Source organism: Canis lupus, chromosome 1 (assembly GCF_011100685.1).
Source record: "Canis lupus familiaris isolate Mischka breed German Shepherd chromosome 1, alternate assembly UU_Cfam_GSD_1.0, whole genome shotgun sequence".
Lineage (NCBI taxonomy): Eukaryota > Metazoa > Chordata > Mammalia > Carnivora > Canidae > Canis > Canis lupus.
Genome location: NC_049222.1, coordinates 16770635 through 16797022, shown reverse-complemented (window position 1 = coordinate 16797022; position 26388 = coordinate 16770635). Strand labels below are relative to the sequence as shown.

Here is a 26388-nt window from a genome sequence, read left to right as displayed (position 1 = left end):
AATGACTAACCTTTTTTTCTTTCTCTTAACATTCTCCATCATGATTTTATAACACATTGTTTTTTTAAAAAAAACCTACTTTATGTGGAATTTCAAAATATGTAAATCAGTCAAGATAATTTATATTGCTTGGGCAAGCTTGGCTGGATTAAATTCATTTACTTTCAAACTTCAGCAGATAGAGATAAGCAGGGTGAGCCAGAGTTCTTGAGACAGCCTTTAGATGGTAGGGAGCAGAAGCTGAATCCCAGCACAACGTTCAAGAGAATGAACTACAACATTTGGAACGTTTGTGCTTTATTCAGTATGCAAGGTCTTAAAGGTCATGAAGACAATATATATGTGTGCCCTTGAGATGGTTAATTTTATGTGTCAACTCAGACTCTGCTGATGAGCTGTTTGTCCAAAGGCTCATCTAATGGTTACTGCAAAGTTATTTTTTAGATGTTATTAATGTTGGAATCAGGAGACTTTGAATAAAGCAGATTACTCTTCATGATGTGGGTGGGGCCTCTTCTAATCATTTGAAGTCATCAAGAGCAAAGAAAGACATAGGATGTGGGAAAGAAGACTGTCTCCAGATTGCAACACAGAAAATCTGCCTGAGTTCCCAGCCATCAGACTCAAGATTGCTACAGCAACTCTTAACTTGACTCTCCAGCCCTCTGGCCCGTCCTACAGATCTCAGACTCCTGGCCCCACCGTCACAAGAGTCAGTCACTTGAAATCAATCTTTCTCTCTCTCAATGCAGATTCTATTGGTTGTTTATCTGGGGAACTCTAACACAGACCCAAACCCTAACTTTTGAGGTTTTTACTGTTCTACTCTTGTTTTAGTTGACATAATTGGGTCAAAGCAGCCGAGAAAAAAAAAAAAAAAACATCAAGAAGCTTTCAAGAGTTATTTTAATACTGAGTGTCACAACTTTTCAGGCAGAAAATGAAATTATTGCTGTACTAAGTTATTACAAATTGGAGTAACCGCCATAAAACATCTGAAATCCTACAGAACTTTGTCTATACTTTATTGTTTCATTCACTATGCAATTTCACGCTAGTGTCATGCTTAGCTTCCCCCACTCCACTGTGAACATCTTGAGGACAGAGACTGCCTGAAATTATGTGTGACGTATGTAGAGTTGTGGAATCACCATGTTGTATGACTGAAACTAGCGTAACATTGTGTGTCAACTATACTTAAAAAAAAAAAAGTGTTCATGCAATAGGTGTTAAATACATTCTTTGCTAAATGAATGAGTTGTTGAAATCTTCAGAGTAAATGCCATTCTTAGGCTCCTCTGCTTCTTCAAAGCCTCTCCCGCCCCTCGGGTGGCACAGGCTCTATCTGCACCAGGCCTGACTGGAACAGTTGCTGGCTTTAAAAAGCTACAAAGGTGCCAAGAAATTTCTGAATGACTTCAGTTTAATCCTTGCTGGTTCACACCAATGCCGCCCCTGTGATCTGATTAAAGTTAAAGTTAGATGGCATTTCAGGGTTTTTGAGACTGAACCCAGGTATTACCCTTGAGAGTTCACAGTGTGGTGATTTGGCCAGACTCTCTTTGCTTTAAAACTTCCAGAACTTTAGCTGAAGGCAACTGATGACCTGAAAGTGAAGCTCAGTCATACCACCAAATATCTCCTCACTCAATCCCACTTGCAGGAAATGACTTGGCAATGCTGTGCATTAGAGAAATGGAGTCTATGTTTAAAACATCACAGCAGGAATGCCACTGTCCATGAAGCACTTGAGTTAAAAACTGAGTCAAAACCACTAACAGATTTCACAAACTTGTGTACGGTGTTCCAGTTGACCTCCATACATAAATTTCACAAAAATGTACCTTTAAAATTCTAGGCTCTATTTTGGGAAGAAAGGTTGAATCAAAAGTCTGTTTCTTGAGGTAGCTTTAATGAAATAAATTTATAGGGATAGTCTCTATTTCACTGCAGCCCAGCAAAGCATTTAACTGTGTGACGTAGGTCTTGTGGCATCTGTGTGTTTGCCAAACTTGGGGCAAGAAGACACTTTTCAGCTTATACCTCCAGGTAGTTGTCTCTCCCTGGTGAAAAAAGCAGTTGATGCACTGTTATGGGTTAGACTGGGTCCCCCCTCCCCCACCAACAAATTCATGTGTTGAAGTCCTAACTCCTAGTACCTCCAAATGTGACCTCAGAAATAGGGTCATTATAGGTACAATTTTTAACATGAGGTCATACTGAAGGTGAGTCCCTAACCCAATATATTTGTGTCTTTAGGAAAACAGAAAATTAGGACACAGATGCACACACAGGGAGAACGCCATGTGACAATGAAGGCAGAGATCGGGGAGATGCAGCAGGAGCTAAGGAACGCCAGAGACTGCCAGCTAACCTCTAACAGGGATGGGAGAGGCATGGAACTGATTTGCCTCACTCCCCTCTGAAATCCCTAGAAAGCATCAACTCTGTCAATACCTTCATCTCAGGGTTCTATCTTGAGAACTATGGAACAAATTTCTCTTTTATAAGCCACCCCTTTTGGTAAGATTTGAGAGAGAGACAGAATGCACAAGTGAGGGGTAAGAGGCAGAGGGAGAAGTGGGCTCCCCACTGAGCAGGGTGCCTGACATGGGGCTTGATCCCGGAACCCCGAAATCATGACCTGAGTCGAAGACCTGCTAACCGATGGAGCTACCCAGGTGACCCATGAATAACTTTATTTGTGGGACCTTATGGCAGTTCCAGCAAACGAACCCACACTGATGCACAAAATCCATGCAGAAATACAAGAGGGCAACTACACAAACTATAAGCCAAGAGACACAAGACCACAGCAGAGTCAGAGTGTACACCCTGCCCAGGCTATTCATAAAGCCAGCAGCCAGTCTCTTACTGAATTCATTTGTGACAACAAACCTAGAGTAGTAACGAGTATACCTTTTCTTAAGAGTGACCTCAAAGATGGAGAATTTTCAAATTATAATTAGGATTTTGATCCTAGGAATGAATATCTAATATGGGCAAGCACAAAATGACCAAGGTGGACAAAAGGCAGACCATGAGAGAAGAGAATGGGGATGGCGATGAGATAACCCTAGCAGCGTTTGGTATCGGTCATCCCTAAATGATACAGTTCTCATTTCATTCTGGTGCCTTCAGTTTGAATTAACTGATGCTTTGACAATCATTCATCAAGTCCTAAGTTAAAAGAAGACTGGATCTAATCCACTTTGGCCACCACAGTTCTGATGCTCCAGGTGGGCAATGCTGGGTAAGAGCCCCCTCCATCTAACACAGGTGATTTTGTCACCCCCTACCTTTTTCTTTCTTATATATATTAAGGCGTGAATCCTACACAGTAAAATGTACCCTTTTAAGTGTACAGTGCCGCAAATTTGATACATGTATGGTAATTGCCTTCAGGATAGAGATGCAGAACAGGTCCATCCCCCTCAAATCCTGCCCCCAATACCACTTTAGTTAACCTCTTCCCCTCCAGCCTTAGGCAACCAATGATCTGTTTCCTGTTCCTATAACTCTTCCTCTGCAAGAATGTTACATAAAAAAGAAACCACCAGGAGGTCATAGTCTTTTTGTATTTGGCTTTTTCCACTTAGCAGGATGCATCTGAAATCCATTCACCATCTTACATGGATGAGCAGCTCATGCCCATTTATTGCCGGGTAGTATTCCATGGTAGGGATGCAACACGGCTGTCTGCATTCCCCCAGATGAAAGGCATTTGGCTTGTTTCCAGTTTTCGGAGATTACAAATAAAAGCCACTATAAATATTTGCATACACATTTTTGTGCAAACATAGATTTTCATCTCACTTGGATTTAAATACTCAGCAGTGGAACTTCTGGGTCGTGTGACGAATGGATGTTTAACTTTACAAGAAAATGTCAAACTGTTTCCCAAAATGGCTGTACCATTCAGACAGTTGTTTTTAAAGTACCCCCCCCCCCCCCACTACAGGGGCTCCATATTACACTTAACATTCAGGAAAAGATTAGTCAGCCAGTAAATGTTTTTGTTAGTGAGCAGTTTCATTACAAATGTCAACGTTCTTTTAAATGGAAAGATGTCTAACACTTGTCAGAAACCTCAGTATTTATAATTAGGCCAACAAACAAATGTAGCAAGGCTGTAGGGAGCAGAGGGGTAAGATTAAAAGCCACTTCTTTCTGCTTCTGATTTTTGCTTCTGATTCAATGTGGGATTAAATCACTTTTGCCATTTCCGCCCCCCCACCCCACCCCACACCCCCCAGGGATGAGCTGTGAGTAGAGCTAGGGCCTAGTTTTGACCTGCCCACCTCCTCTCAGGCTCCCCCTCCCACCTACAACCCCTACCATGGCATTTCTGTGCCAGTCAGAGGATGGGTCACCTCAAAAGTACTGAGGATTTGTGCAGGTCTCACCCAGAATGCATCTTTTCCAGAGATCTGTCTGCCATCATTTGAGGTAAGGATGTCAGCAGGTCTGTAGGGCAGGTTTGCTTACCTGAAAGGTTTTTTTTTTTTTTTTTTTTTCTGACTACAATGCTCCCTGACCTCTCTATTCTCTCTGTACTTCATGCCAGTCATGGATGTGCCTTTATGCACAGGACCAAGAGAAATCTTACTGGGAAGTCTAAGGACCAGCTGGTCAACGTATAAGAGAAATCCAATATCCCACTTTCTTCTCTGAAGGGTCTTCACTCAAACCTGTGTTTTTGTTGGGAAACAGGAGTGCCTGAGATGGCTACTCTGGATCTGGGAGGGAAAGGGATGGTGGGGTTTGAGAGAGCAGGGCACAAGCGTGAACTACGCACTTGGGCAAATGCACATTTGGGGAGAGTGGGGTTTACGGGGTCAACAGGGGCGACAGCTCTGTGAGGCTGCTTTCAGTCTCCAGGCAACAGCTCCAGCTGGAGCTGGTTTTCTAACAAAAGCCAAGTTTGGCAGTGCAGTGGAGGTTTGAAGATTAATTTAATAAAGGAAAGCCCCCTGGAAAGACACAAGGGACCGGCATAAGCTGTTCTTGATTGACGCCACTTCTGTTATCCCTCAAGTTCTAAATCTAAGTCATCAGAAAGTCTACCCCAAACATCTTAGATCATATTTGATAAAAATAGGCTCAAATTCATCTACTGTGTAGAAAGAAGTGTTAATAGGATTTGTGGATTCTTAGGAATTCTGTAGGTATCTATGAATAAATCGGCACATATGTTTCATAGAATACAGCCTGTGCCCACACACGTACATGTATTTTATTGGGAAACACACAAAGGAGTTGTGGTATAACTGGATCAAATTAATTTTAAATAGATGTAAAGAAAAAAAATCAATGTGATTTGACTAAAGCAAACTTTAGGTCATGCATGGAGAAAGACCAATCCACAGAGCTGAAACACTTTAACATGTCTGGGTGGCTCAGTCAGTTAAGCATCTGCCTTGGGCCCAGGGCCTGATCCTGGGGTCCTGGGATTGAGTCCCGCGTCGGGCTCCCTGCAGGGCGCCTGCTTCTCCCTCTGCCTGTGTCTCTCATGAATAAGAATAATAAAAAAAGATAGGACTGGGGCGCCTGGGTGGCTCAGTTGGTTATGCATCTGCCTTGGGCCCAAGTCATGATATCAAGATCCTGGGATCAAACTGCATCTGGTTCCCTGCTCAGCGGGGAGGGCTAACGTGGAGGTCTGGTGCTCTGCCTCACTGATCGAAGCCTAATAACTGGGGGTTAGACAAAATATTAGAGAATTTCTATCCAATTTCTCTCCAAGAATCCCCTTGAAAAAAAGTCTGCCAAGGGATTCATCATTTTTGACGGCTTTTGAATCCTTCTTGACAACAGGGAGAGCTGCATATTCAGCAAATGTGCTCCTTAATTGGGTTTTCCCGATTTGTTAAAACTCGTTGGAAAAGCCAAAGGAACTACAGCAGGAAGAGAAAGCAACACTGACAGCTCCACAGATGCGCACACAGGACCGTCATAGGTCATGTCATAGGTCATACGCATGCCCCAACCCCAGGGAATCTCTATAAAAAGGCAATTCCTGGGTGCCACCCTCTGAGATACTAATTTAAATACTGGGGGCTGGCGGGGGAGGAGCCGCCGGGCATCCAGGGCTTCAAAGCTCATTTACTGTTCCTGTTCCTCAGAGGTTGAAAACTATGGTTGTGGTTCCAATGGAGGACGACAGTTTTCATGGACTCATCTCCTTAACACTCTATGCACAGTGTGACGCAGTAACTGGGCAAAGAATTCCTGAGGGCCATCCCCACATTGTGTGTGGTGCTGCCCGCCTGCCTGGGACTTGCCAAGAGAAGGAAGCATTTGGGTTCTTGCTGCATGAGTGCCCCTCAGCGAGAGCCACTCGGGACCGTCCCTGAGCAGTAGCATTTTAGCCACTGTTCAGGGATTTCTAGTGATTTTACCAGCACGCGTGGACCTGACTTGCCCCTGTTAGCACAGAACATCCCTTGGGTATGCTGAGCTACCAGCATCTGCCTTCATGGTCTTTACCAGAATGGTATGCTGAACACACCACACATGGCTTCAGGATCTGGAACCAGGAGAACAGCAGTGTAAGAAAATCTTCCTGAAGTTCTTCTTTGCTCTAATTCAAGGAGAGCAAGTCACATCTGATTTAAATGGAATTTCTTTTCTAGAGAAAACTAAGAAGGAAACCCCCTTCTGAGAGTCTGAGAGGGTGAGGCCAGTTGTCAGTTACTACGGAAAGTCTTAGAGTCACACCACCATGATATAATTTAGGTCCAACATTCTCACTGTGATACTAGGCCATTGAGTCTTAAGTATAGTAGTGACTTACCCCCAAGGTGAACAGTCTGGGCTTTTCTGACGGGACAATCTACTTGCTTCCAACTTCTAGTCCTCAATACTAGGCAATACTCAGGGACCTGAGAACACTGGAAGTATTTACTTCATGCTGGCCAGATTCAGGGTTTGTGATTTATTTTTAGATTTGAGAGAGGGAATCTCAGGCAGACTTCTGAGTGTGAAGCCCCACATGGGGCTTGATCTCACGATCTTGAGATTATGACCTGAGCTGAAATCAAGAGTTGGATGCTTAACTGACTGAGCCACCCAGGTGCTCCTCAGCACCTGTGATTTTAATCCGCCTTTATATGCTTTTCATTTGAAGCTGCCCTAAGGCGGATCAGAAAAGGCACCAAAGCCCTACATTATTTCCTTTGGTTAGTTTTATTTATTTCCTTTAACTTGAGCAACAGTTGCCAACATATTCAAAACTAAAGTGACAACTTTTCATACTGTGTTTAACCCTGAAAAGAAGCCAAGCAGGATATACATTGACAGGAGAAATATTAACTTATCCTACAGGCTTTCTAGTTCTTGTGGGAAATGTTCAAGGCTCTCTTAATTCCAGTCTCTTCAATGTTCAACTTTGAAAAGAAAGGTCCCAGAGTAATAGACATTGAATGCTCAGTGTAAGAGTTATGCCCAAGGGTAAGAGACCCCAGCTCGGGAGTGCCCGGATTCACTGGGTAACAAAGCACACTCTTCGCTTACTGTAGACAGACATGTGCCAAGGTGGCTACCATTCTTGATAACATAAGGAAATGAGGAATAGAAGGGACTTATAGGTCCCTCCAAATACAACAACCAGTTTATAGCAGCAATGTCCACAATAGCCAAACTGTGGAAGGAGCCTCGGTGTCCATTGAAAGATGAATGGATAAAGAAGATGTGGTCTACACATACAATGGAATATTCCTCAGCCATTGGAAATGACAAATACCCACCATTTGCTTCGATGTGGATGGAACTGGAGGGTATTACGCTGAGTGAAATGAGTCAATCGGAGGAGGACAAACATTATATGGCCTCATTCATTTGGGGAATATAAAAAATAGTGAAAGGAAATAAAGGGGAAAGGAGAAAAAATGAGGGGGAAATATCAGAGAGGGAGACAGAACATGAGAGACTTGTAACTCTGGGAAATGAACTAGGGGGGTGGTAGGGGAGGGGGGGCGGGAGGTGGGGGTGACTGGGTGACGGGCACTGAGGGAGCACTTGATGGGATGAGCACTGGGTGTTATGCTATATGTTGGCAAATTGAACACCAATAAAAAATAAATTTATATATAAAAAAACAAAAACAAATACACCAACCATTAGTGCATTCTCAACTCTGGTACTACTGACATTTGGAGCTGGATACTTCTTGGTTGGTGGGCAGGAAGGGGAGTTGGTCTTTGCTTTGTAGGATGTTTAGCAGCATCCCTGGCCTCTACCCCATTAAAGATGCTGACAGCGCCCACCTTCCATGGTAATAACCAGAAATGTCTCCAGATACTGCTAAAGATCCCCAACTGCATAGCTGAGAACTACTGTACTCCAATGTCTTAGTCCCATCTGCAGTTCCACTTGATATTTTGGGTTTCCATCCTTGTCTTAATGCTTTTATTATTTTTTTATTAAAAAAGAATCCTGTCATATGGGCTAAACATGAAGATGAAAGGAGAGGGTGAGAAAAACCAGGGGTTACCCTCTGACCCTAACACATCTTTGAGGTTCAGGGCTCCCCTTCCCAATAGTTAAGTTGTATAACTATTGTACCACTTAACTGGCCTGCTCCTGTTCCTCATGCTAGGACTGCTCCCTTGTCCCCACCAGGAGAAATCCTACTGGCTTTTTAAGGTCCAAGTCAAAGGCAGCTGCTCCAAGAGGCCTTCCCTTCACCATCTCTGCTTCCCTTGCCTTTCTTATACTTTCCACCGAACTTATTCTTGCGAAGAACAGTAAAGAAATTAAACTGCATTGCAACCCAGTACAGTGGAGGCTCCATTGATTTAAGACCTCAGGGTGTTTGCTCAGCTTATGTTGTCCAAGCTTGAGGCTTTATTAAGCTGAGAGGGTACCAGCCTAATTTTAAAAACCAGACAACTACTAATGCCAAGCACTTGATAAGAAAAGGCTGCTTTTGAATGTGCTATGCACAAACAGACCTTGAGAGTCTGTTTGGAGGCGCTGAGTTGGAGACTGGGGCAGGAGGGACTGTTGGCTTAAGAAAAAAGCATGTTCCTCCACTCAGCATCATGTGTCTTTGGGGCGGTGGTGGGGAAGGGCACCTCATCCACCAAGGGTGGCCACCAGCACTGTAGCCAGATGGCCTCACATCCATGCCCTGGATCAGGACTCCCCAGGCTTACAGGAAAAATGAATTCTCTTTTGCAACCTGGAAAAAAATAAATTTGCGAGCTGTAAGGTGTTCTTATAAAGGAAAAAAAAAAAAAGGCAAGATTTAAGGAGCATTCGGACCATTTTTAGGCTAAATTCTAGCTCTGCAGGGGGTTCAACACTTCAAGTCGTCACATGGGTGAGTTCCCCCAATTAAATACCTTTACTAAGTGGAACTATATGTTCGTAGCTTTAAGTCCATGTGAAAAAATAAAAGATTCTCATGAATGAAAGGGAACTTCAAGGGAACTCTCTAGCTCTCCATTTTAATGTGTAGTATTTCTGAATTTTCTTTCTCATATATAACCAAAACTTGTCTCCTGTGGAGAAGGCAAATCTGCCCCCAGATGAAAAAGCTCATGGTGACAAGAACATGCTCTGTTTTTGATTTGGTTTTGCATTATTCAAACAGCCAACGCCCTTTTCCTAAAGAGCCATGTGACAACTTCCTCTTAGGATTTATTGCTAGGGAAAAATACTTTCTCCCCTATAGATGACAGCCAAAAGCTTTGGTCTTTCTCTGTACTTTGTGAGTCTTGGACTATGGAGTTGAAGCAGAGGTCTTCCCACACAGGGGTCATTCTTTGGTCCTAAGGGCGTGGCTTGTCTCAGGCTCCTTTGGAACCTTTAAACTCCAGGCCTTCTGAATGTAGCCTGAGAGATTCAGTCACTTGCTTGCTTAAGACCAGCAAAAGTTAGTGGTTTCCTATCACCCTCAAAGGATAAAAATCACACACACACACACACACACACACACACCCTACCCTCAGCCTGTCTCACAAAGATGTGCCATGGACCACGCTTCTCCTGGTGGTCCAAGTGTGAGCCATACTGGCCTTTCAGCTTTTCCAGGATGCTACGTTCCTTCCAGACACATGGCGTTTAAAAATACTGTCCCCTGCACATGGAGTATCCTACTGACCCTTCAGACCTCCTAAACGTGAACTCCTTCTGGAAACCTTCTCTAATGCCTAGTCAACTCCTGAGGCACCCAAGTCTGTCTCATCAGCACACTCACCACCCCCCAGGTAATCACTTTTCTAGTACCCCCCCACATTTACTTGGTGATCATCTGGTTAGTATCTGCCCCCAGCTTTCACACTCCTAAAAACAAGGAGCCACAGTAACCATGTCAAGAACAAGGACTGTGCTGGATTTTTTTTTGGAATATTTTATTTATTTATTATGAGAGACAGAGAGGAGAGAGAGAGAGGCAGAGACAGAGAGAAGCAGCAGGCTCCATGCAGGGAGCCCAATGTGGGACTCGATCCTGGCTCTCCAGGATCATGCCCTGGGCTGAAGGCGGCACTAAACCACTGAGCCACCCCGGCTGCCCCTGTGCTGGGTTTTTAAATGGGGGCAGGGGAAGAGGCAACAAGCAACACTTGGCAGCTCCACAGATGTGCACATGGGACCACGATCGTACAGCTGATACCCACCTCAACCAAGCCTCCAACACCAAGGTCAGAGCCTGACAGATCAGAGCAGCCCAGGAAGGACCCAATGGGTGAGTGAACTCAATCAAATCCATTAAAATTTGCAGAGCGCCACTCTCAGATACCTCAAATTCTAGTGTCTCCACTCAGAGGTAGAAAAGTGGCAAAATGTCTTACCTTGTAAGTACTAGAAAAACAACTTTTTAAAGAAGCTGTCACAAGCCCATGTGGAAACCATAGACACTGAAGATGACTGGCACCCTAATCTACTGGGCACCCAGGACTCCACTCATTGTATGCGTCATACTCATACCTTTTTGTTCAGTTTGTACAAACAGCTTACACCATACATGTAGGCACCAATCATCTTTAAACTGAGGCATGTGGAGCCACTTAGTAAGAGCAGCATATACTGCTTAATTCCATCTTTTAATTGCACACATGTACTTCAACTACTAAGTCCACTACTGTGTTTTTAAATGTGTAATTTTTTTATATTAAATAATTTTAATAAACTTGATTTTAAAAAATTTTATATATTTATGAGAGAGAGAGAGAGAGGCAGAGACCCAGGCAGAGGGAGCGGCAGGCTCCATGATCCCGGGACTACGGAGTCACGTCCTGGGCCGAAGGCAGATGCTCAACTGTTGAGCCATCCAGGTGCCCCAATAAACTTGATTTCTGTGTAAGATTTTGCATGTGTGAGATTTTAAAGTGAAATAATATTTTAGGTAAAGGTAGTAACCTTTGGGTCTTAAAAATATTTGCTACAAAATGGATACCAAAATGGAAGACATTCTCTCAATATTGACCTTTTAGTAATAATTTGACTTAAAATTGGCTGTGTTGCTTTATATCTAAAAGTGTCACAACAGAAACTAATTTCATGGAAAAGGAAGTGCTTAATGTTAGGGTCATGGTCTACTTCAATCATAAGAGGTTTTTCATCAATTTTGAGTCCAATAAAGAACCAGGAAGAGAAAAAGCAGTGGTGAATGGCTGAAATGCCCTGGTCTCTGGGAAGTGGTCCCCACTGGAATCAGGAAATGCAGCCCAAGAGCCCTCACAAGCACACTTTGGGACAATCCAAAACCAAGTTTCCTGGGAAAGAAATGAATTGGGATCAGGTTGCCATTAAGCCTAAGACGCTTCTGCACCAACTCCTAGACATGTTCAGAAATGAATTGTTCTCCTATGGTCAAGAAGGAAAGAGCATCAGCCACGTGAAAGAGAGCTTTCCAGAACTGCAAGTGAGCACAGCATCCAGAACGGATCTTTTTTTTTTTTTATAATTAAAAAAAATTTTTAAACGGTTTTATTTATTTATGCATGAGAGACACACAGAGAGAGGCAGAGGGAGAAGCAGGCTCTATGCAGGGAGCCCGACATGGGACTCGATCCCGGGTCTCCAGGATCCCACCCTGGGCTGAAGACGGCGCTAAACCACTGAGCCACCGGGGCTGCCCCAGAACGGATCTTTGAATGACAAACCCCACACTTCAGTCTCAGACTCTCTGTTGCTTTGCAGCCTTAGTGGACCGGCGGAGATACGCATGGAAGCACAGTAGATGGGTTCACATAACAAGTACAGGAAACTCAGAAAGAAACATGTGGCAGGCCCACAACTGGGAGAATTCAGCTGATAAGACCTGATGAAAGAGAAATAGTGTAGTGGCCTAAAAAGGATTTCAAAAAATAATTTTTAAAGAGAAGGAGGGGCACCTAGGTGGCTCAGTTAAGCATCTGTCTTGGGCTCAGGTCATGATCTTGGGGTCCTGGACAGAATCCCATGTTGGGCTCCCTGCTCAGTGGGGAGTCAGGCTCTTCCCCTGCCCCCTTAAATAAATAAGATCTCAAAAAAAATAAAGGGAAGGAGGAATAGCAAAACTACCAATAAGTCTGGAGATTAGGAAAAAAACCAGGTATGAGACAAAGCCAAATGCAAACCATGAATATTAAAATCTTAAAAAAAGGATTGTTTCATCAGAAATAAAAACTGATGAAGAACTGAAAACAGCTTCACTGGCAGATTCTATCAAATATGGATTGAATAATTCCAATTTTATAAACCCTTACAGAGACAAGATATATTTCCCAATTCACTTTATAAACCTTAAAGCCCAATAAAAAAAAGTATGAGAAAGCATGCTAGTCTCAATTATGAACATCAACGTGAAAATCCTAAAGAAAATATTAGCATTTCAAACCTAGCAACAAATACAAAATAAAGCATTATGACCAGTTTGCGTTTATTTCAGGAATAGAAGTTTTTCTTAACACTGATAAAAATGAATACAGTTTGCTACATAAAGAAGAAAAATCATATAATCATCACGGAGGATGCCAAAAAAGCATTTGCTAGGATTCAAAACTCATGTATAATAAAACCTTTCAGCAAACTAGGAATTGAAAAGAATTGCTTTTACTAATCTGATTGTTTTAGTCATGATAGGATATGCTATAAGCAATCAGCCCCAAATTTTCCATAGCATAATATATAAAAGTATTAGATAAGTATATAGTCTATGGGCAGCATCTCAAGGTAGCTCCCTTTCAGGTGAGATTTTTAAATCTGTGAGATTTTAAGTGTGAAGTAAGACACATGCTGTGTCTGTCTATGGCTCTTACCACCACTTCTATTCAGCATTTTCCCGGAAGTCTTTACTGAGTTGGTTGAGAAAAATAAATAAAAAATGGAAAGATTCAAAAAGAAGCAAAACTTGTATTAATCATTGACAAGATTATAAAACAAAATCCAAAAGAACCTTCAGATAAATTTCTAGCATAGGAATTTATGAAGTTTGCTGGATACAATTTTATAATTGAAACCAGTTTTACTTCTTATAAAGAGATCACAAATGAAAATATTTTAGTTATTTTAATAGCACTAAAATGTCAAGTAACTAGCAATAAATTGAAGAATTCTACAAATACAAAATTTTGAGATACACTTATAAAAAGGCCAAAGGAAACAGACTCATAATAATAAACTGGAAGACTTATAAAGACGTCAGTTCTCAAATTCATCTATAGATGTAATGAAATTCTAATTGATTTTTTTTTTTTGGGTGGAATCTGACCATGGTTCTAAAATTGACATAGAATACCAAAGGGCCAAGATCAGCCAAGATGAACTTTTAAGGTATGATATATATAGTAAATTCTGTAATTTGTGTTAATCTACGTGTACAACCTGATTATTTTCTCCCCAGCTAGAGCTCATGCAAGTACTACTCACATTAAGATGTAAATATTCCCAGTACCACCCAGTAAGGTTCCCTCATGTCCTTCCTGGGTTACAATTCCCCACTAAGAGGCAACCACTATTCTGACTTCTAGCACTATCAATTAGCTTTGTCTAATCATGCTCATGTAATTGGAACCAAACAGAACATTCCCTTTTTAATCGGTTTAAGACGTGTGAACAACACTCAATTGTTCCACCAAGATAGCAAGAAGTTCTCTTCTGCTCAGATCCCACAGAACACAGTACTTCTCACGATGGGAGGTAGCAATGGCAGCGTGTGGCTTCTCAAAGCCAAGTGCTAAGCGATCAGCAGTGCCCAGCATCCATCAGCTTCCTGCAGCATCCCTTCAAGCAGCTGCTCAGTAAGGCCATCTGCGAGGCGCCTCAGAAATGCTTCCCTGACTCCTCAGGATGCTTTGCAGCCGAGTGCTCCTGGCCAGGAAGTGCTCCATGAATGGCTTCTCCACTACCTCCCCTTGGGTAGTTTTTGCAGTGATTTTCAAGGTATGGTGCTTCCTAATAGAGGACTTCCACCAGCATCCCAGATGGAGTATTGCTAGAAAGTTCCATTGGCACCAGATCTTAGCAATTTCTGCCACCATACACAGCAATGCCCTTTTTCAGAGAGGTCTGAGTTTCAACATAGAGGATCCCTAGAGATTGGGAGTGGAGGCTCTCTTCCATGGGCTTTATCTCAGCCTCAGGGTAGCAGCTACTCCCTAGATTGTGAATTCGCAAACCTGTAGGAACGGTCTAATTTCCTAGAAAAGTACAGTTCATCAATATGGACTGCCTTACTGATAGAAAGCTTAAATGGACCAATTTCACCTAAGAAATAGAGAAAGTTATCCCTCACAGAATGGTTTGACTGAGGTTTTTTACTAAACCATTAGAGACCAGATAGGTCCAATGTTACATACATAGCTCATCACTGATAGCACCAAAACAGGGTATTACAATCAACCTCACATAAGAATATGGATATAAAATTACAAAAGACAATAGCAAATAGGATCTAATATCTCATTTAAAAAGTAATGGATCATAGTCAACTCTTTTTAAGAAATCCCAACTGGGATGTACTCAAGCCATGCATGTTAGGTTCAATAGTAGAAAATGCAACCATAAATAGATCTTATTAAGAGATCTAGGAGATCCATAAAATCACTTCAATAGCACTAAAAAAGAAAAGTTGACAAAATTCAACACCCATTCTTGATTTAAACACACACACATGCACACACATACACACATTCTCTCAAGAAAATAGTAATTTGTGGATAGATAACCTTAAGTCCTAATGTCAGCACCTTACTGAAGTTATTTGCCTTTCCAAGTGGGCTAACAATAGAGGCATTTCCGCTATGGTCAGGAACAATATACAGATGTTATCTGCATTACTATTTGACATTAGCATTATTCTACTTAGCCAACTCAATTAGACAAATCCATTAGAGGCATAAAAATTGGAAAATAAATAAAACTACCCCCTCCCCTGTGCGCAGATGACAAGATAGTGCACTAGAAAAAAAATTTAAAAATTTTAAAGATCTCCATAGTAAAAGGATTTAGTAAGGTGGCGTATGACATAGCAACATAGAAGATAAAATACTTAGGAGTCAGCCTAACAAGAAATTTGCAAAGCCTAAATAAATAATATTTTTAAACACTCTTGGAAGACAAAGTACACTGGAATAAAAAGACACCTCCCCCCCTTGTCCTTGGATAGGATGACTCATCATAAATCTGTCAGTTCTCCCTAAATTAATGTGTAAATTTTATTAAAATTACCAACTTCAATAAAAATAACAGACCTTTTGGTTTTTACAGAGCTAGACAAGAGGATACTGAAGTTCATATGGGAAGGCAAACATGCAAGAATAGTTAAGAAAACACCAAAAAGAAAAGCTAGAGCCAGGGAAGACGGAAAACAGCCCTGCCAGATATTAAACATACAACAAGCCTTTTAGAATTAAAACAGAGTGGTATGGACACGTGATGAGGACAAATGAATGGAACAGAACAGAAAATCCAGAAACCAACCCAACCACTTTGGAAATTTAGTATATAAAGTTAGGCATCTTGAATCATCAGGATAAACTTAATAATAAATTGTGCTAGGACAACTGGATAGCCAATTGCAAAAACAATCAGATCCAGACCTCAATCCATGCATGAGAATCAACTTCAAGTGAATCTTGATGTAAACACAAAAACTGAAACAGAAGTGCTAGAAGAAAACACGGGGGTGGGGTGCCTGGGTGGCTCATTCGGTTAAGCGTATGCCTTCTGCTCAGGTCATGGTCCTGGGGTCCTGGAATCAAGCACCCCGTCAGGCTCCCTGATTAGTAGAGAGTCTGCTTGAGAGGAAAAGCAGCTAATTGGAAGCAAATTCCACACATTTTTAGAAAACTGATAAATTTGACAATATAAAACAACCTTTGCATCATGAAATATACAAGTCAAATGACAAACTGGCAGAAAATGCTTGTAATGCATGTCACAACTAAAAGGTTGATATTTACATATTTTAATACATATTTTTACATATTAAATATTAAATCTATTTTTTGCATGTTTTTTTAAATGGGGAATTGGGCAAAAGCCCAACAGAAATATACAGTTAAGATCTAAAAATGGGCCCTTAAATGTATGAAAAGGTGTCCAGGTTTACCCATAAAAAAAGCAATTTAAGATTACACTAAGATACCATCTTTAAAGAGCTTGAAAACACTGCTGGTCAAGGCTTGGAGAAACAGATGTGCTCAGAAACTCACAGACAAACTAGTACAGCCTAGTGGGAAGGAGTCCCACTAGGTAATATCTGAAACAAACAGCAGATAAAAACCTACATATGCATTTATTGCTTGACCTTAGCAATCTTTTAGGAACCTGTGTCTCAAAGTGAAAATACACATTTATTCAAATGAATAACATGAATCTATTCATTTCTGGATGATCTGTAACTACAAAATAATGGGTAAAGTATTCACATAAAAGAGAAGTTGAATACATTATGGTATATCCACATAAGGGAATATTCTGCAGCTGAAGAAAAATAAAATGAAAATCCCTTTAAGCTGAGATGGAGGGATATCTCCAAAAAATATTGCTAAATGAAGAAAGTAAAGTGTCCGAGAACGTATACAGTACCCCAACTTTAGTACAATAAAAAGGGGATGACACTATGTATTGTTATATATATATGCACCAGTTTTTGCTAAAAGAAACATAAGGATAAATGAATGAGGTCAGTGGGTGAAAATGGAGCACATGGCTTGGTGGGGGAAATGGTGCTTCGGAGTATGCTCTTTTGTGGAGCGTTGCCTTCTGGAATCACGTTAATGTTTCATATCCCCAAAACCTGCCTTGTGTAAGGATGAGTGCTCAGTCCAGCAAAAACCAGGCCACAGGAAACTCTACAGACTAAACAGCCCAGGATCTTAAATAACTGTAATGAAAAGATTTAAGAAGGCTTTAATAGGTAGTTTGATTTAAAAATGGGTAAACCGTAGACTTCAGGGAAGCATGGATGGGTGATGGAACTATAAGAGAAATACAAGGAAGTGTTGGGATACTGGATATTTTTGGAGGGATGGAAGGCTTACCATTTGAGGATGCGGTACGTAGATCGACTACTAGCTGGCTCTTTTTTGACCTGGATGGTGGCTACAAGTTGTCCGCCTTATGCTACACTGTTGTTTTGAGTGGTATTCTATTTCTGTATTTCATTTTACGATACAAAATTTTTGGAGAAAAGACTAGGTGTCACGCTCATCTGAAGAGGTTCTTACATCTTTAGCGATTTTCTACCTGAGTCCATACAATTCTGTAACACATTCCCTCCATTAGATGCTACACGATCAGAGAACACATTCTAATTTTCAGATTAGCTTAAGAAAAACATAAGACTATTGCCAACAGTAACTTCAGTAAAGCATTCCAGTACCAACTGTAAAATGCTAAATTGTGTTTGTTCTATCAGCTGTTTTGGATTTTCTGTATTGCTCTCCTCCCTCATAGCATAGACAAAAAGAATGAAAAATTCAGTTCATTTTCTTAAGAAAAGTCTAAGAAAAAGTAGAGGAGGCCTAGTGTTCTTACATAAGATATGGTCTGAAATTCTGTGAACTTGTTGGACACGTTTATAAGCTTTATAATCCTGGCTGCAGGCAGTTTTGCAAAGCGTGAGTATTTCCAAGATTCTTGATTTATGCCGACATTTGAACACTTAAAACATTTTGTGGATCACACGGGAGGTTCTATTTTTAGTTTTTTGAGGACCTTCCATAGCGGCTGTACCGACTCATAATCCCACCAACAGGATACAAGGGTTCCCTTTCCTCCATAGTCTCACCAGCATTTGTTACCTCTTATCTTTTTGATGATGGCTTTTTTAACAGGCACGAGGTGATAACTCATGGTGGTTTGAATTTGGACTTCCTTAAGGATTAGGGCTGCTGGTAGTCTTTTCATGCACCATATGATCCAACAATTCCACTTTTGGAAATATACCCAAAGGAAAAAAAAACACTAACTTGAAAAGGGTAACTTTACCCCCATGTTCATTACAACATTATTAACAACAGGCAAGACAGGTAACCAAGCTAAGTGTCCATCAATGGATGAAGTTGTGATAGGTGTATACACACACACACAGGAATATCATTCAGCCATAAAAATGAGGTGATCCTACCATTTGTGACTCTGGTGGATGGACCTTAAAGGCATGATGTTAAATGAGACAAATCACAGAAAGACAAAGACAAATACTGTATGATCTCCCGTATATGCAAAATCCAGAGACCTCACAGAAAAGTCAGACATGGTTACCAGAGGCAGAGGGTGGGCAGAAGGATAAATGGAGACAGGTGGTCAAAAGGGAAAAATTCCCAGCTGCAAGAAATATAAAAACTTCCAGTCATAAGACATTTATATAATGTATAACTTGATTACAGTTAACACTGCTGTGTGATATACGAGAAAGTTTACTGTCTCTATAGGAGATAATGGATGCTAGCTAAACCCATGAGATATTTTACAGTATATGTAAACCAAACCATCAGGATGCATGCCTTAAACTTATGCAGTGATGTATTCAATTAGTCCTCAAAACTAGAAAACATTGAGGGCGGGTGGGGGGAGCAGTGTTAGACTACAAACTTTAAGATGGGGAAGAGGGTTAAAGGCTGGAGATGGGTGGTGGTGATGGTTGCACCACAATATGGATATACTTAGTGTTACTGAACGGTCCACTTAAAAATGGTTAAGATGGTAAATTTTAGGTTATGGGATTTTTCCACAATATCTTTTTAAGAAGCCAAAGACATGCAGGCTACTCTTGAGCAAAGCAAAATTTCTTTTGTCAAGTTAATTGGTTTAGAAAGTCTAAATTTTTCTCAAAAGGGAACAGACCTTCAAGTAGTTCCTCTAATAGCAAATTCATGCCTGCTCTGCTGTCAGGGGCCAGTTTTAACCGGAGCCTGCACCTGTGCAGGCATGAGAGGCTGCCCACTGTGTACCCACAAAGTGATTTAAGAACATCAGCTCTCAAATGTGGCTCACCAGGGAGCTTAACAAAGCTGGAGTTTCTGGGTTCCTCCTCACACAGGCACTGCCAAGACCTAATGTTTCACACAAAATTCTGCATTTTCTTCTGAAAACCTATTCCTTCCTCTAATTTCCTTTTTTAAGATTGATTTAACACACACACACAGAGGCAGACACACAGGCAGAGGGAGAAGCAGGCTCCCTGCGGGATTCTGGGATCACAACCTGAGCCAAAGACAAACGCTCACTTAGGTGCTCCCTCCATCCTCTAGTTTCATAAACTTCCACAAAACGGGCTCTCCCCCAAGCATCTCTGTTTCAGAAAGATTTTCATCCCAATCTTGTCCTCTCCTAGCTGAATAAGTGGCAACTTACCTAACTTTCCCCAGTCATATTTATAGGCTTTTTGAAAAAAAGATTTTATTTATTCATGAAAGACATGGAGAGAGAGGCATAGACACAGAGGGAGAGGCGGGAGCCTGATGTGGGTCTCGATCCCAGGACCCCAGGATCACGACTGAGCCAACGGCAGATGCTCAACCATTGAGCCACCCAGGTGCCCCTATTACAGGCTTTTTAAAGAGTAGTTTTAGGTTAACAGCAAAGTTGAGAGGAAGGTACAGAGATTCCCCATATAACTTCTGACCAGGTATCTGCGTAGCTTCCCCCATTATCAATGCCCCACACCAGAGTGGCACATTGGTTCCACTGATAGACCTGCGTGGATACATCATAATCGCTCACAGGCCACAGTTTATGGTGCTCTTTCCCACACTGTGTGGGCAAATGTATGACACATGCATCCATAATTATAGGATCATACAGAGTAGTTTCATTGCTCTCAAAATCCTCTTGCTCTGCCTCTTCCTCCCCTCCAAACCTTGACAAGCATGGATTTTCCCAATATTTACTTATGGAGAGCACACCTGCAAGCGGGGTGAGGGGTAGGGGGAAGAGAGGGAGAGAGAGAGAACCTCCAGCAGATTCCCTGCTGAGCACCGAGCCCAACTCAGGGCTCCATCCCACAACCCTAAGATCACGGCTTGACCCAAAACCTAGAGTCAGAAGCCTAACCAACTGAACCACCTAGGAGCCCCAGACAAGCACTGATATTTTTTTTTTTTAATTTTTATTTATTTATGATAGTCACAGAGAGAGAGAGAGGCAGAGACACAGGCAGAGGGAGAAGCAGGCTCCATGCACCGGGAGCCCGACGTGGGATTCGATCCCGGGTCTCCAGGATTGCGCCCTGGGCCAAAGGCAGGCGCTAAACTGCTGCGCCACCCAGGGATCCCCAAGCACTGATATTTTTACTGTCTCCATTGTTGTAGCCTTTTCCAGAAGGTCAGCTAGTTGGAATCATAAAACACGTAGCATTTTCAGATTGCCTCCTTTCACTTAATATCCATTTAAGCTTTCTCAATGTTTTTTTTTCATGGCTTGGTAGCTCATTTCTTTATATCACTGAATAATATTCCATTGTCTGGATGGACCACAGTTTACCCATTCATCTACTGAAGAAATCTTGGTTGCTTCCAAGTTTAGGCAACTATGAATGAAGCTTCTATAAACATCTGTAAGGTTCCCCCCACCCTCCAAGTCCTTTGGGTAAATGCCAGGGAGCATGACTGCTGGATCTCACAGTAAGAGTATGTTTAGCTTTGTAAGAAACTGCCAAACTGTCCTCCAAAGTGGCTATGCCATTTTGCATTCCGCCCACAAATGAAGGCGAGCTCCTGTTACTTCACGTCACTGCCACACCATGTAGTAATGTCACTGTTATGGATTTTGGCCATTCTAATAGATGGTGCAGTCATAGCTCATTGCTCTTTAATACCCTTTTTTTCCCCTTTTCCAAGGTTACTCCATCTGAGAAATGGAGACAATTGTAGAACTAACTTTGTCATGTCATTATGAGGATTAACTATAACACAAAACAAGAAAAAAAATCACTTAGCACTGAGCCTGCTCATTGTAAATTCTCAGATGCTTTATACTTCAGAAACTAGGGAAGTTCCCTCGACCAAAAAATATCTTTCCCACTCTCATGCCTATATTGCCTTAAATTCCTACCACTGGTGACTTCTCTTGGCTCTCAAATTTTATAGCACTAAAAGAATAGTTTAAAAAGTAAAATGTGTATACAAATATAGTGTAAAACAATTCAGTTTCCTAACTTAATGTATCAGTTCTTCGGCAGGGAGAACAAATGTACTGGAAAAGACGCAGGACTATTAGATGTTAATACCAGGACGAAGGCATTTGGGTCTTACCAGTGGGACCCCACAGTGGAGCCCTCCCCACAGGCTACCCCCAAAGCTTGCCATCTCCAAGAAATGACTGAAAAGTGAAATTAAGGTGTAAAGGTGATTGTTACATTTCTAGGAAATGTCATCCATTAAAACCTACATAGCTAAAAAAATGTCTATGTGGAAAATGGTAGTGCCTATTCTGTGGGTCATTAGTTCTTTAACAAATTCCCATTTGAATTTTTACATAAAGGGCAAAAGAATGGGGTAAATGAAAGTTCTGGGTATAGTAATAGTGGTCGTGTGTCCTGTAACTTTCCATTTCTATAGCAGAAGCAAACTCTTATTCTCAAAAGTACAACTTAAAATGTCTCAGTTATTTCCAGTAAAGAAGAGGGTGGGGGACAGAAAGCTTGGGCGAAAGGTCCAAATGTCTGGGTCTGTGGTCTTGAGTCCAGGCCGGCTGAGAACAGATCACGACGACAGACTTCTAGAAATAATTTCTCCAAGGCAACCTCTCGGGCCCCTTCCCCTTTCATGGGTTTCGTACTATTGCTCAATCAACTTTGCTAAATTTTACTATCAAAAAAAATAATTTCTCAAAGTAATTGTTTTCCTTGCTTAAACACTAAAAATTAGGTGTACATGGAAATGTTTATGGGAGCTGACCTTTTTGGAAATGTTTCAGTTTCAATATCTGCATCACTTTCAAGAGTCTTAGGTGACTAATATTTCAGAAATGCACTAGATCTGAGAAAGCACTCTTGGCTGTAACATATGACAAAGGGGGAGAAAACCCTAATAAGTAGCAGGCAGTTTCAGTTTTATGACAAGCTAAACACCTGTGTCCAACGACACCTCCCAGGCCCAGAGTCTCAGAGCTGATAGATGGAGAGCTTGCACTGCATCCCTCAGTTTATACTACTGAGACAACAAGCGTTCACAGAAGACTTTTGTTTGTTGTTCTGTATGTGGAAGGTTTGAGTGGGAGCCACCATCAATAAAAGCAACACTGTGCATTTGTTTAAAACAGGACTCCTCTGGAAACAAAACCACGGGTTTGACGTTTAAGGAGGCCACCCAGTAGCAGGTAGGTAAAGCCTCTTTCATAGTGAAAGGACATACACCTGTTAAAGCTTAGAAATGTAAGCCAGTTGTCACAAAGCTGCAGAAGAGCATGTGGATGCCCCAATGCAAATAGGTCAACATAGCAAGAAACAAAAATTCCAGGTATGTTAGTCATCCTCAAAAAGGAACAGCAGTACATTTTATCCAATTATTAAAGGCCTTAAAGTTCATTTAATGTTTTTAGTTGGCTATGGTGCCCGGAATAAAGTAAGACTACAGCCAGTGGTTATGAGCTTGGGCTCTGGAGTCAGACTAGTGGGTTGAAACCTCATATCTCTCACTAGCTGTGTAAACTGAGGCAAGCTACATAATCCCATGCCATTTCCTCACCTGTAAATCCAGGATAATTCAAGTACCTGGCTCAGGAGGTTAAAATTAATGGGGGATAATCCATACAATATGGCAGAGCACATAAGTGTTCAATTAATATTAACTACCATTCAATGTAATGTGGAGTCAGGAAAGGAAGAGGTGGGGAAGAAAAAGGCTTCAGGGGGAAAGACGTATTTTTGGGAGCATTCACTGAGCAAAACAATATATTTATATATTTGTGTGTGTGTGTATATCCTTTGTAACCCTTACAGCAAATCCATGAGGCTTCATTATTATCCATTTATAGAGAAGAGAACGGATCCTTAGAGACAATGTGTGATTCCCAATGCCCCAACTAGCAAGTAGAAGAGTGGGGATATGAACCCAAGTCTGACTTCCAAGCCCATAGTATTTCCATTAGTAAACGTCCAGAAGGGCACAGATATATAAACCTAGAAGGGACTTAAAGGACTTTAAGAGCCTTGCTAGCCCATCTCCATCTCTGCATAGATTTCATTCAAGCATCTTTATAAACTACCCTTTTCTTCAAGGCTGTTGAGAAAGAACCTATTCTGGAACCTCTAAAGCAACACAACTTGGAACTTCATAGTCTGAATGTTAAGGGAATGGAGAAAGAAGTAAAAGAAACTGGAGAAAGGGAAGAAAAAGGCAGGATGGAAACAAAGGACAGGGACCTGGACATACACTGTGTGGATCGCTCAGTCTCCACGCCCCCATCTCCCAGTAAAAGCAGGATCAAGTAGGGGGTCAGTGAAGAGAAGCAGAAATTACTCCAGCCAGTCTCAGCAGAAAAGGATTAACTACTGTGTATTGAGTGATTTACAAAGCCTGGAGTAGTAGGCTCTAGGTCAAGCAGTCCAAAAAAGCCCCCTACCCTGCGGAATGACACCACCTCTGCTATGACACAGAAAGTCACCCAGCACCGTGGGACGCTACCATGGCATTAAGTTGCTGAATCACATTGCCACAGACGCAGTCCACACCAGCCAGATGGCTGCTTATTTACCTGTTAATCCAGTTCTGAACCATTTCACCTCAATACCAGTGGCTGGTAAGACCTAATACCCAGTCAGAATCCCAGGTGCAAGGAATGAGGGAATGCTGTTTCTAGATCTCCACCCTCTGAAGTGTGTAAAGGCATACCTGGTGGTGGCTGGAAGGGCTATCGAGGTAACCTACTTACAGCACCACCTCTGCGCCCCAGTTCTCTTTGGACAACCACTCTTCCCACGCTTAATCCATGTGACTGAAGTAGGGATACCCCACCCCCAGCCCGAGCCAAGGGTAGCATGTGACCCCAACTGGGCCAAGCAGAGTCCTCATTCCCCAGGCTTCAGTGATGGGTCCTTTCGAAGGCACATGACCCAAGCCAGGAAGGAGGCTTGATTCCATGATCTTTTTTTTAATACACTGAGAAGGAATGTCTTTTTCTGATAGATCTAGAGCTACCAGGATGTGACCCTGGCATTGCCATCACATGGCAAGGTGTGCCTGAGAAAAAAGCTGATGCAGAAGTGAGCAGAAATCAGAGATGGAGAAATTCAAATCTTGGTGTCCCTGACTGGGGCCATGAGTCCAGCCATAGTGGATGTCAGGCCCACTTTTACATAATACTTTTCTCCTCATTAACCGGTCTACTCTTCTACTTTAAATTCTAGGACTCCACCCCCCCCCCCCCCGCCCCGCAACCAATAAGCAAAAAGGGAAGAGATGAGAAAGGATAAGAGGGAAGGAGGACAGATGAGGGCTGGGGGAGCAATGGAGGATTTATAAGTTTTGTTATGAGGATTTATAAATTATACTACATGCCAGGCACCATGCTGGATGCTATTCATTCCATTATCTCATTTAGAACTAATTTAGGAGCTGACATATGTGACAAGGGCTTAATTGAGAAAATATGCAGCTCAGGACTCAGCAGGCATCTAAAGCTAGGGTAATTACCATACCTGCATAGAACAGCGGCAGCACTGAATTACACAAAGACAAAAATTGAAATAACTGTTCTGTTTATTCTGTTGCAGTTCATTTCCTGAATTCTCATCACCATAGTGGAGTGGAACTGAGATGGCTAAATGTAGCTTATTCATGGAAGTCACACATTATCCCTGGGCACGACTGCAGGATCGCATCACCATGACAATATGCCTAAGGGCATGGCAGCTATGAGGACACAACTTGGAGTCAGATCTGGGTTCAAATGTTAGCTACTTTTCTTCCTAAGATCTGAGTAGGCTACGCTCTAGGCCTTAACTTTTCAGCTGTATCACTGGAGTATTAATCCCCGCCTGCAGAATTATTGTAAGCAATGCACATAGTCTGGGGTCTACAGGTAGATCCAAAGACATGAAAGCCTTCTAGATGTAATAAGGCATTTCTAGAAAATGAAAACTAGCTAGTGGCAATTAAATTTTTCTTTTGAAAAGATTTTTATTGATTCATATGATATACACAGAGAGAGGCAGAGACATAGGCAGAGGGAGAAGCAGGCTCCCTGCAGGGAGCCTGGTACAGGGCTCAATCCCAGGACCTCGAGATCATGACCTGAGCCGAAGGCAGACACTTAACCACTGAGCTACCCAGGGGTCCCAGTGGCAAATTCTTATTGGAGTCAAGTCACTGCATCTTAGACAATGAAAATATCACATGACCTTGCACACCTGTTTTTGGTGTAAAGTGAGAGACCAGTGTCACTGATGGTTCGTTCCTATTTTTATCCATCATTTGAGAGCAAAACTTTCATTGCTGAAGGTCAAAAATTCACCCGAACCCTGCAGAGCTATGCTGTTTGCCAATGAAACAGGTCATTTCAGAGGGAGAGAGCAGAAGCCTCCAGGCTCCCAGCTGTTATGTTTTAGGGTATGTCACAAGAAGTGTCAGGCATCTTTAAGTGAATGAGGTGGATTTCACCAAAGAATAGGAAGGGAGGCCAAAGAGGATTACAACTTGAAGTCAGCAGAGCCCCCTCCATGCCTCAGCTGCCCTCTTCTCCTCTAGCACCCTGGCTGGTTACCACCAACTCCTTCCCACACAGGTTCTCCCCTCCGAGCAGCTTATCTTTTTTCCTTACGTAATTTAGCCCTCTCCTGATTTCTCCAGTTGGCAACCTCATCCCTCACCCCAAGCCTGGGGATTGATCATCCTTAAAAGATCTCAAGCCTGATGAGGGGAGGCAGAGAGGATCTGTGTAATCATTTCCCTTCTGGTAATTCACTGAGCACATTTCCACCTCCCTGCAGGAGAGAAAGGGTGCTTGTGC

The 26388-nt window shown here is 42.0% G+C and overlaps 1 protein-coding gene and 1 long non-coding RNA gene across 2 annotated transcripts in view; one reads left to right on the top strand and one right to left on the bottom strand.

Moving 5' to 3' along the window:
• CCBE1 (collagen and calcium binding EGF domains 1) overlaps window positions 1–26388 on the bottom strand; it is a 229023-nt gene that overhangs the window by 118056 nt on the left and 84579 nt on the right. The window lies entirely within an intron of this gene.
• Window positions 22620–25585, top strand: LOC119870717. The gene is made up of 3 exons (XR_005353433.1): window positions 22620–22758; window positions 23381–24180; window positions 25154–25585. It is a non-coding gene; the product is annotated as an uncharacterized LOC119870717 (long non-coding RNA).